Source organism: Hylobates moloch, unplaced genomic scaffold, assembly GCF_009828535.3.
Source record: "Hylobates moloch isolate HMO894 unplaced genomic scaffold, HMol_V3 SCAFFOLD_20, whole genome shotgun sequence".
In the NCBI taxonomy this organism is placed as follows: domain Eukaryota; kingdom Metazoa; phylum Chordata; class Mammalia; order Primates; family Hylobatidae; genus Hylobates; species Hylobates moloch.
The window spans coordinates 9,729,292-9,739,880 of record NW_026652295.1 but is presented as its reverse complement, the minus strand read 5'-3'; the positions used below and the strand labels follow the sequence as shown (position 1 = coordinate 9,739,880).

At 42.8% G+C, this 10,589-nt stretch overlaps 1 pseudogene; it reads left to right on the top strand.

The window, feature by feature from the left end:
• Positions 1–7,176: 7,176 nt before the first annotated feature.
• LOC116460340 (large ribosomal subunit protein uL30-like 1) lies at positions 7,177–8,250 on the top strand (annotated as a pseudogene).
• The last annotated feature ends 2,339 nt before the right edge of the window (positions 8,251–10,589 follow it).

Sequence of the window (10,589 nt, the reverse complement as noted above, 5' to 3'; positions counted from 1 at the left end):
AACTGCAGAGTGCTTTGACAATGTAAAGTGGTTTTATAATCAGGCTGGAAATAAGCTAGCACCAAGAGTTTCCCTCTGGGAGCGTCATATCAAGATGTTCTTCCCTCCAGTCTATTTGCCACACTGGGTTAATGCTGAGTATTTCATTGTGGCCTGGAATTATATTCCTAAACATGAGTCCGCTTATATAAATTTTCTCCTCGAAAAACTGCAGCAGTCCTTCTTTTGTAAAAATTAACCTCCTCTTAGCCTGGCAGGTAGGCTCTTCCCTGATCTTACCCCAAACTGCCCTTCCAGAATTTGTTCCATTAAATTCCTGCAAACACCCTGTGCTTTGGCTGCTCCAGGCTTCCTGCTTTGCCTTGAGTATGTCAGGAACTTACAGGACTGCTGACCTTTGCTCAGCCTAGAATGCCATTCCTCTCACTCAGAAAACAAAAAAAACTTTCTTACCCTCTAAGTCCCAGCTTACAAATTCATCTCATAAAGCATCTCTAATCTCCCCAGTCAGAAGCAATTGTCTCTTCTCCTGACTTTTTATCGCATATTTCTTGTAACTTTATTTAACCCTGCTATAACTCTATTTAACCTCTGCTGCTGTGATCCTGGCATCATCATCATTATTTATCGAACATCCTTTATAATAAAGTTAATAAATGTAATGTTGTTCATGCTTCAGCTACAATGAGGCCCTGTTTAATAAAGCATGGGGAAAAATTCTCATTCTGTTTTGTGTTGGGTTAGTTGTGTATGTCTGTTTCCTTTACTGGGTGGGATGACAAGTTTACTGAGGGTAGGGCCTATGCTTTATTTATATCTGTGTTCTCCATAGTGACTGGCAGGGGATCTTGCATCTAAAGTAACTAAAATAAAATTAAGTTAATCAGATACATTTTGTGAAGGTTTAGATCCCTTGGCTGGAAAAATGTTAAGAGACAGTAATCAAAGGAGATTTGGAAATGGGTGAATTTACAGAGAAAAATGTGTTCTTAAAAAGCAGTGACTAAATTAGGTCTCCTGATTTTTTCAATTCAACAGATCTTTTTAAAGAAAACCAAGTATTGAATTTCTGTCAGTGAAGACTTTGTGCTGAGTTTTCATGCTGGGTTTTCTGTGAGCAGAGAGTCCTCATCAGCCTTCCGACTTCCCTGAAACCCCCCAAAACTGAATTTTTGCCAGCAAACACATTAACTGTTTTTTCATTCTGACAAAGCAAATCCTCCAGAATTTTGCAGTAGAAATATCAGCCACTTCGTGGATGATGGCTTTTTCGCCCTGAAATCTCCTATGGCATTCTAAGTGAATGGGTGTCATCTGAATTAATGATGGCGCCATTAGGTTTTATTGATTAGTTAATAAATGCTGGGGAAGGGAATCCTGGGTGATACGTATTTGCTCCTTCCTATATTTGCTGGAAAGAAACTAAACCCAAAATGAAGTATGCTTTGTGCCAGTTGTGTTAAAGTGACTGTGTTGGTGGGATCCCACTATGACTGTCCCAAGGTAATAAAAATATCAGGGCTTGGGCCAGGTGTGGTGGCTCACGCCTATAATCCCAGAACTTTGGGAGCTGAGGCAGGAGGATCACGAGGTTAGGTGATCGAGACCATCCTGGCCAACTGGTGAAACTTCATCTCTTTTTAAAAAAAAATTAGCTGGGCGTGATGGTGCATGCCTGTAGTCCCAGCTACTTGGGAGGCTGAGGCAGGAGAATTGCTTGAACCCAGGAGGCGGAGGTTGCGCCACTGCACTCCAACCTTGCGAGAGAGTGAGACTCCGTCTCAAAAAAAAAAAAAAAAAAAAAGATCAAGGCTTGTGTAAACATGCATATATTTATCTTGTATATTTTTTACTTTCCTTTTGTATGCTGGGAACGTGCTAAAAGTAAAGTCAACCCCAAAGCAAGCACACCCAAGTGCAGGCAGAATTTTCCTACAATAAGATTTCAGAATACAGCCTGAACACAGAACGTCCCTTTTCCAACCATGCACTCATTTGTGATGGCAGTCTTTTAAAATTTTAAATGTTATGCATTTCTTTTTTTGCACATGGCATGAAAAAATACAACAGTGTAAAAGGAAACAGTGCAAAAAATTTCCGCACCCTGTTTATTACAAGTTGGATGGTGTCTCCCCAAAAGATAGGTTGAAGTCCTAACCCCCAATGCCTCAGAATGCAACCTGATTTGGAAATTGGGTTGTTGCAGATCTAATTAGTTAAGCCAGGGTCATACTTGAGTCGGGGGTCCTTGATGCAATACGACTGCTGTCCTTACACGAAGGGTGAAATTTGGACACAGACACAGACAGGGAGAACACCTGTTAAAGACAGAGGCAGCAAGCAGAGTGATGCACCTGCAAGCCAAGGAGCCCCAATGACTGCCAGCCCCCCCGACCACCAGAAGTTAAGAAGAGGCAAGGAGGGATTCCACCCAGAGTTTCAGAGGGAGCATGACACCTTGTTTTTGGTCTTCTAGGCTCTAGAACTGTAAAATAATAATTCATTTTTTTTGTTGTTTTGTTTTGTTTAGAGACAGGGTTTGCTCTGTTGCCCAGGCTGGAGTGCAGGGGTGGGATCATAGCTCACTGCACCTGTTTTTTTTTTTGAGTCAGAGTTTCGCTCTTGTTGCCCAGGCTGGAATGCAATGGCACAATTATGTCTCACTGCAACCTCTGCGTCCCGGGTTCAAGCAATTCTCTTGCCTCAGCCTCCCGAGTAGCTGGGATTACAGGTGCCCACCACCACGGTCAGCTAATTTTTGTATTTTTTATTAGAGACCAGGTTTCACCATGTTGCCCAGACTGGTCTCGAACTCCTGACCTCAAAAGCAATCCTCCTGCCTCAGCTTCCCAATGTGCTGGGATTATAGGCGTCAGCCACCATGCCCGGCCTTACTGTAAATTTTTTATTATACAAACCAAAAAAGTTTTTTTAACCTTTCGGTCCCTTTGTAGTAATACTTAGCTTAAAAAACATATTGTACAGCTGTACAGTATCCTTATTCTGTAAGCTTTTTTATATTTTTATAATTATTTACTTTTTTCTTACCTTTTAAAACATCGTTAAAAACCTTAAGACACAAACACACACAAATCCTAGTTCTACACAGGGTCAGGATCATCAATATCAGTATCTTCTGCCCCCACATCTTGTCCCACTGGAAGGTTTTCAGGGGAGCTGTCATCTCTTGTGGTAACAATCTCTTCTTCTGGAATCCCTCCTGAAAGACCTGCCTGGGCTGTTCCACAGTTGCCTTTTAAAAATATAAGTAGAAGGGTACACTCTAAAATGATGATAAAAAGTATGGTACAGTAACTACATAAACCAGTAATATAGTCATTTATTATCACTATGGAGTGTTATGAGTCATGCTTATAATTGTATGTGCTCTACTTTCATATGACTGGCAGTCGAGTAGGTTTGTTTACACCAGCATCACCACAAACACATGAGTAATGCATTGCACTAAGACATTGCAATGGCGACAACGTCACTAGGCAATAGGAATTTTTCAGCTCCATTATAACCTTATGGGACCACCATGGTATACGCAGTCTGTCATTGAGCGTCATTTTGTGTCACATGACTGTACATGCTACAGATTTTTATCTTCCTCTTCATAATAGAAATCTATTATACACATTGTTCTTCACCTTGTCTTTTGTTTTGTTTTGTTTTTGAGTCTTGCTCTATCACTCAGGCTGGAGTGCGGTGGCGTGATCTCGGCTCCCTGCAACTTCCGCCTCCCAGGTTCAAGCGATTCTCCTGCCTCTGCTTCCCGAGTAGCTGGGATTACAGGCACCCACCACCAGGCTCAGCTAATTTTTGTATTTTCGGTAGAGATGGAGTTTCACCATGTTGGCCAGGATGGTCTCGATCTCTTGACCTCGTGATCTGCCCACCTCAGCCTCCCAAAGTGCTGCGATTACAGGCATGAGCCACTGCACCCAGCCACCTTGTCTTTTTTTTTTTTTTTCCCTGATGGTAAAAGTATTTTTCCGTCATTTTCTGTTCAAAATTTCTCTGGCATGGAAACTGATGAATATAGTTTCTGCTTCATGGTTAATGAGAAAGGAAAGTGAGGCCTTCGTCAAGATCACCCTCTATCTCAGTCTCAGAATTAGGCTTACTTTCTTTTTTTTTTTTTTTGAGACGGAGTCTCGCTCTGTCGCCCAGGCTGGAGTGCAGTGGCACAATCTCGGCTCACTGCAAGCTCCGCCTCCTGGGTTCACGCCATTCTCCTGGCTCAGCCTCTCCGAGTAGCTGGGACTACAGGCGCCCGCCACCACGCCCGGCTAATTTTTTGTATTTTTAGTAGAGACGGGGTTTCACCATGCTCTCGATCTCCTGACCTCGTGATCTGCCCGCCTCGGCCTCCCAGTGCTGGGATTACAAGCGTGAGCCACGGCGCCCGGCTTACTTTCTAGGTGTCTGTACTTAAGGGGTCATAAGTTGTAGAAGAAATATGTCAGCCAAGGCTGGGAATGCCTAGAGCACTGCTTCTTGTGTGGGAAGATTCATGGAAACAGATTCATGGAAACCAGGGTGGCCTGAGACTGAAGCTTCCAAGCCCAAGTAGCCTCCTGGGGTTGGTGGCATGGCAAAGGGTGAGCCTAAATGGGTTGGCCTTTTGTGTCTCCATGATACCGAGGAGCCTTTATGGTCCGTTGGGGTGCTCAGAGGGAGATGGGCATCTTGATATCTGATAGCCATGCAATTCTGGTGGGCTAGAGGTTTTCTGATTTATGGAGGAATGGTTCAAGAGAGCATGAGGTTTAATTAAAAGTACTGGCTTTGAAGCTGGTTGTTTGGATTGGAATTCCTGTTAGCAGCTGGGTGACTTGCCCTTGGTACTAAACCTCTCTGTATTTCAGATTCATCATCTGCAAAACGAGGATTGTGATGAGGAGTGAAGGAAATCATTTGCTTGAGTGTGAACAGCCTGTCTGGCACTTTAATGTTAAGATGGTGATGAGAAGAGGAAGGTGAGGCCGGAGATGATGGATTGAGACCCTTGGCAGTGCTGCAGGATGAACTTAGAGAACTACTGCCTTAGATTGGGCTAAGCAGGGATTTTTTCTTTTTTCTTTTTCTGAATGGGTTAGCCTGACCTCCTTCAGCAGAGGCTGGTGGGAACTGGGGATGCATAAGATGAAAATACACGGGCCGAGGGGAATTTATGTTCATTTTGACCTCAATTAACTTATACAACATATAAGAAATTATATGCAAATAAGTACCAATTATTTTCTGTCAGGATCTTATGTCATTTTTTGCAGTCTTGGCATCTACATTATGCCAGGTCACTTGATCCTCAATGTCCCACGCCGGGCCATCACCCCCAATTCATTTTGTACCCACCAATTTCCTGACAGCATTGCCAGTTTCCAGACTATCTTTTTATTTATTCTCTGTTCAGATCCTGACTGACCTTGTAAACTTTATTGCCTAGACTTGGTAAGACAGCACTGCATAAATTAATAAAAATGTTGTCTTTTAATATATCAGCAAAATGACTGGAGAGCTGTTGAATTCATAATATGTATTCTTAGAGATTTTCAAAGCATCTCCTAGGGTTTTGGTGCACAATCCCTATTAAAGCTAAATGTGATTGGAGTACAACCCCTCAAAAATCCTTACCTAACTGTTCTCCTTGGATCTCTATTAGGACAAGAGCCCTCCTCCAAATTCAGATATTTGGAAACATCAACCTGAGCAAAGAACTCTAGAAGCACAAGCAACGTTTCATTTGTCTGCTCCTCCAAAAACTGTTCACAGACTATCTACTGCATGCCAGGCGTCTCAACAATGACAGCTATATGAAGAAAAAGCTACTGGCATCTCTGATAAATAGAATATATTAAAATAATATACTGTTAAAACGAGCATACACTTATATGGATCAGTGTTTTACGTTGTCAGTGTAGCATGCTTCTGTCCCGTTCAAGGTCGTAGTTATCAACATCATAGGTCCTAAGGCGTGGAGAAATGGAGGCATTTTCATGTCAAATTCATCTTATTGACCTCAATTAACTTATAAAACATATAAGAAATTATATGCAAATAAGATGAGAGCATCTCTGAATGGGGTAGCAGAGACAACATAAATAAAATTTGAGCCAAGAAGCCTCTTTCTGAATAAGAATGTTCAGCCTCCTCTTGGTCAATAATGTTGAATCAAGAAGAAACTGAGGCTGGCAGCAACCCTTAGCCAACTGTTGAAGGCTGAGGGGGTCTTCTGTACTTCCAGGGACAATCTACCTATAGGAAGTAAGTATTCCTGGGTAAGTTGCTCAATGAAGTTTGACTCACCTAGAACTATTTTACCATCCAGCTTGTAATTCTTCATCAATGCCACAAGAATAAAATGGATTTTCTTAAAAAGCTTTTAAACAGTCAAGATATTGATGTTGAAAAGATTCTTTAGGCTGGTAATCTTTTGTAAAAAGGAAATGAATGTAGTCCTCTCTTTGATGTTCTTAGTGGGCCCTTACTGACTCGCAATCTCATCTTCTTTTTCTTCTGTCCCCAAGATTTTTTTCTCCCTGTGTTGACTCTTCTAAAATTTTGCCAATGAATGATGTCAAATCGGCTGATCTAAAATGTTCAGAATGTCAGCTTTGGTAAAAACCCGAACTATGTTTTGATCTGAGCTTCCAGAATCTCATGTAATTTGCAGTACTCTTCAAAGGTTACCACCTGACCTTCTGATGGAAATTTGTTGCCTTATTGTTTCATCCTTGCAACTGACTTTCTTTTCTTTTTTTTTTTTGAGACGGAGTTTCGTCCAGACTGGAGTGCAATGGCGCAATCTCAGCTCACCGCAACCTCTGCCTCCCGGGTACAAGCGATTCTCTTGCCTCAGTCTCCCAAGTAGCTGGGATTACAGGCATGCACCACCACGCCCAGGTAATTTTGTATTTTTAGTAGAGACAGGGTTTCTCCATGTTGGTCAGGCTGGTGTCCAACTCCTGACCTCAGGTTATCCACCCGCCTTGGCCTTCCAAAGTGCTGGGATTACAGGCGTGAGCCACTGCACCCGGCCATGACTTTCTTTTTTTTAAGCCACAAAACAGATCTCGATGTTTTTCTTATAAAGAATACTTTTGACCATGAATGTCAGTCTCTGGGGTATGACAGCAGTAACTACTTTGAAAAACCACCAAATACACTAGAAAGATGGTGGAGCAAGAGCAAAGAAAAAATTCCTTTGGTTCCAGAAAATCTCCTGAAAAAGAGGAATGCTTATCAAGCCCTCAAAGCCATTCAGGCAAATCAGGCACTTTTGACAAAGGAGGAGCAGAGGAAAGAAAAAGGGCTCAGGTTTAAGTGACTGGAATTTTTTCTACATGATTCCTGGTGGCAGAAACGTGACAAGGTGCATCTCAGACAACCAGAAGTGAAACCTCATGCCTTGGAATTGCCAGATAAACATTCCTTGGCCTCTCTCTCTCCCTCCCTCCCTCCCTCCCTCCCTTCCTTCCTCCCTCCCTCCCTTCTTTTTTTTTGAGACAGTCTCACTCTGTTGCCCAGGCTGGAGTGCAGTGGCGCGATCTTGGCTCACTGCAACCTCCTCCTGGGTTCAAAAGATTCTCCTGCCTCAGCCTTCCCAGTAGCTGGGATTACAGGCACACACCACCACGCCTGGCTAATTTATGTATTTTTAGTAGAGATGGGGTTTCACCATGTTGGCCAGGCTGGTCTCAAACTCCTGACCTCAGGTGATCCTCCCACCTCGGCCTCCCAAAGTGCTGAAAGTACAGGCTCCTTGGCCTTCCTTGTACTCATTGAAAGGATTAATGGTGTGAGTTACCTGTGCAGAGAACCATCGCAAGACTTCACCTGAAGAAAATTTTTAGTGGTGTCTCTGTAAAAGTCACCCCCCAGAAACAAAAAATGCTGCATATAGTGGAACCTTATGTAACCCAGGGATTTCCAAATGTGAAGTTTGTCCGGGAACTCATTTTGAAATGTCGACAAGTCACAGTCAAGAATAAGGCCATCCCTCTGACAGACAACACAGTGATTGAGGAGTACCTGGGGAAGTTTGGTGTCATTTGCTTGGAAGAGCTCATTCATGAAATTGCTTTCCCCGTGAAGTATTTCCAGGAGATCTCAGGGTCCTTGTACCCTTTCCACCTCTCGATGGCCTGTCATACTGCCAAGAATAGAATGGGCTTCCTCAGGGAGATGGGCTTACCTGGCTATCAGGGTGAATGCATCAATCAGCTCATCCACCAGCTGAACTAGAGCCAGAATATCTGAAAGCACAGTGCAGGGGAAGCACGTGTTTTTGTTTTTTTGGGAATTATTATCAAGTATCTTAAGAGAAGATTATTTCCTGTTTTATCTTCAAAAATGGAAAGGAAAGTTCAAAGAAAAGACAGTAGGTTACGTTCATGGCAAGCACCTCTCATTGCAGTCCAGTTCCAAGGAAAAATTCCAGTGTTTTCTACACCGGCTGCCGCCTCGTCTGAAATCAGCACATGCCATGCAGGAAGGAGTCCTACTTTGTTGCATCTTCTATCCTAGGGTTTAATTGTTGCTGAATGAGTAACTCGAGCATTTGTACAGGCTCCCTAAGACTCCTGTAGCAATGGACAAAGCCCAGGGACATAATTGAATCTGGAGATTTCTGGGGCCTTGTTTTGAAAAGACTTGAAATGCATGTAGGAAGAAAGGCACAAAAATAAATGTTCAGTTGTCTCTGCTGTGGGAAAAAAACACACACACCAGGTTTGGGGGTTTTAGGATCTACCAATAAATCATTATCTTAAAGGTCAACAGCCTTGATCTAAAAATCACTAGAAAAATGAGATCAGTGAACCAGTTAAATGGACCAGATTCTTTCACTGTGAATATGAACTTTCAATGTCCCACTGAAACATGAGATATTTTCTGGCTGTGTCCCTTCATGTTGTAAAAGATATGAAGCCTTTAGCATGCAGAAGGTAACCTAAAAGCCTGAACCATTGAAGAATAGTCCTTGAAGTAGCCTCCTGCCTTAAATCACAGATCACAGCTATCAATGAAGGCTTTATTCTGCACTTGAGCCTTCCTGGTAGAATGTGTCACACTCTTGTAGGCACCCAAGAGTCCCATAGATTTTTTTTTTTTATATATATAAACATAGAAATGGACACTTCTGGTCATGAAGCTTGAAACAATTTGTTCTATCTGAGTTCCTTTCTCAGGAAAGGATCCTCAGGCTCCTCAAAAAAAGTATCAAAGAGCTGAAACTCACCAGATCACCACAATGAGATGCCAGACCCCTCATTTATTATGATTGCTAGCTTGCCCCTTCCTAGTTCTTGTTTTCTTACACATTGTAACAGTTCTTCCCTCCTACACAAATCTCTAGTTTTAGTAGTTTTAGTTGGTCAAGGAAATGGATTTGAGACAGATCACCCATATCCTTGGCTGCAACACCCAATTAAAGCTTTTTTCCTGGGCAATACTATCGTCTCCACCATTGGCTTTCTCTGCGGCAAGCAACAGGGGTTTTGGAAACACGAAGAAAACTTCCCAAGTGTATTGTTTTAGGACTGAGTACCATGGGAGGAATGGAAAAGATAGACATCATCCCTGGATGAATCAGAAATGACATGAATCACATTGCCAAGACCTGTTGGAGGAGTTTGGGATCATGACAGATGAACTACTCAGAGCCTTGGGAAACATAGATAGACGATGATGAGCCCAATTTCTCCACCTCTGGCAGAGGGTGATGGGGTTGTTACAACTTGTGCTGACAATAAGGAAAAGTCTCCCCTCCTCATCTGCCCCTCAGTGATGGGGTGAAATTATAGCACATTTAGTTGCTGTTTTAACTGGGGGCTTCTGTGTGGTGGAAGCATTGCAAACCGCCACAGCACATCTGTTTGCTGTGCCTTTTCCTTTTCTCTTTGCTTGTGCAAACTATGCTGGTTTTTGTTTTGTTTTGTTTCGTTTTGTTTTAGATGGAGTCTTGATCTGTCACCTAGGCTGGAGTGCAGTGGCTCGATCTCGGCTCGCTGCAACCTCCGCCTCCTAGGTTCAAGTGATTCTCCTGCCTCAGGCTCCCTAGTAGCTGAGATTACAGGGGCATGCCGCCATGCCCAGCTAATTTTTTGTATTTTAGTAGAGACAGGGTTTCACCGTCTTGCCCAGGCTGATCGCAAACTCCTGGGCTCAGGCAATCCGCTGGCGTTGGCCTCCCAAAGTGCTGGGATTACAGGCATGAGCCACCGCGCCCGGCCGCAAACTGTGCTCGTTTTAAAAGATTCCTCCCAATCCATAATCTCGTACATGAATATTCCAGCATCTGCTGATATTTCCCTAGTTTGATTCTAGAACTAATGATCATGGTACCCCTCACCATGGCTATCTGTTTTATCATCTGTGTGTCCCATCTTTTCTAGCTGGTTTGCAGTTTCTACTGGTAGAAACTATATTTGAATTTAATTTTTGCTTGTTAGGTTTTCCTTTTAGGGCCTTTCCCATAGGATGAGTGAGTTAAAGAACTAATATATGCTTGATTTTTTCTATATGTCACCCTTGGAAATTCTATTTTCTTGATGATCTGAGACAGTCCCAACTTCCTCCCTTGA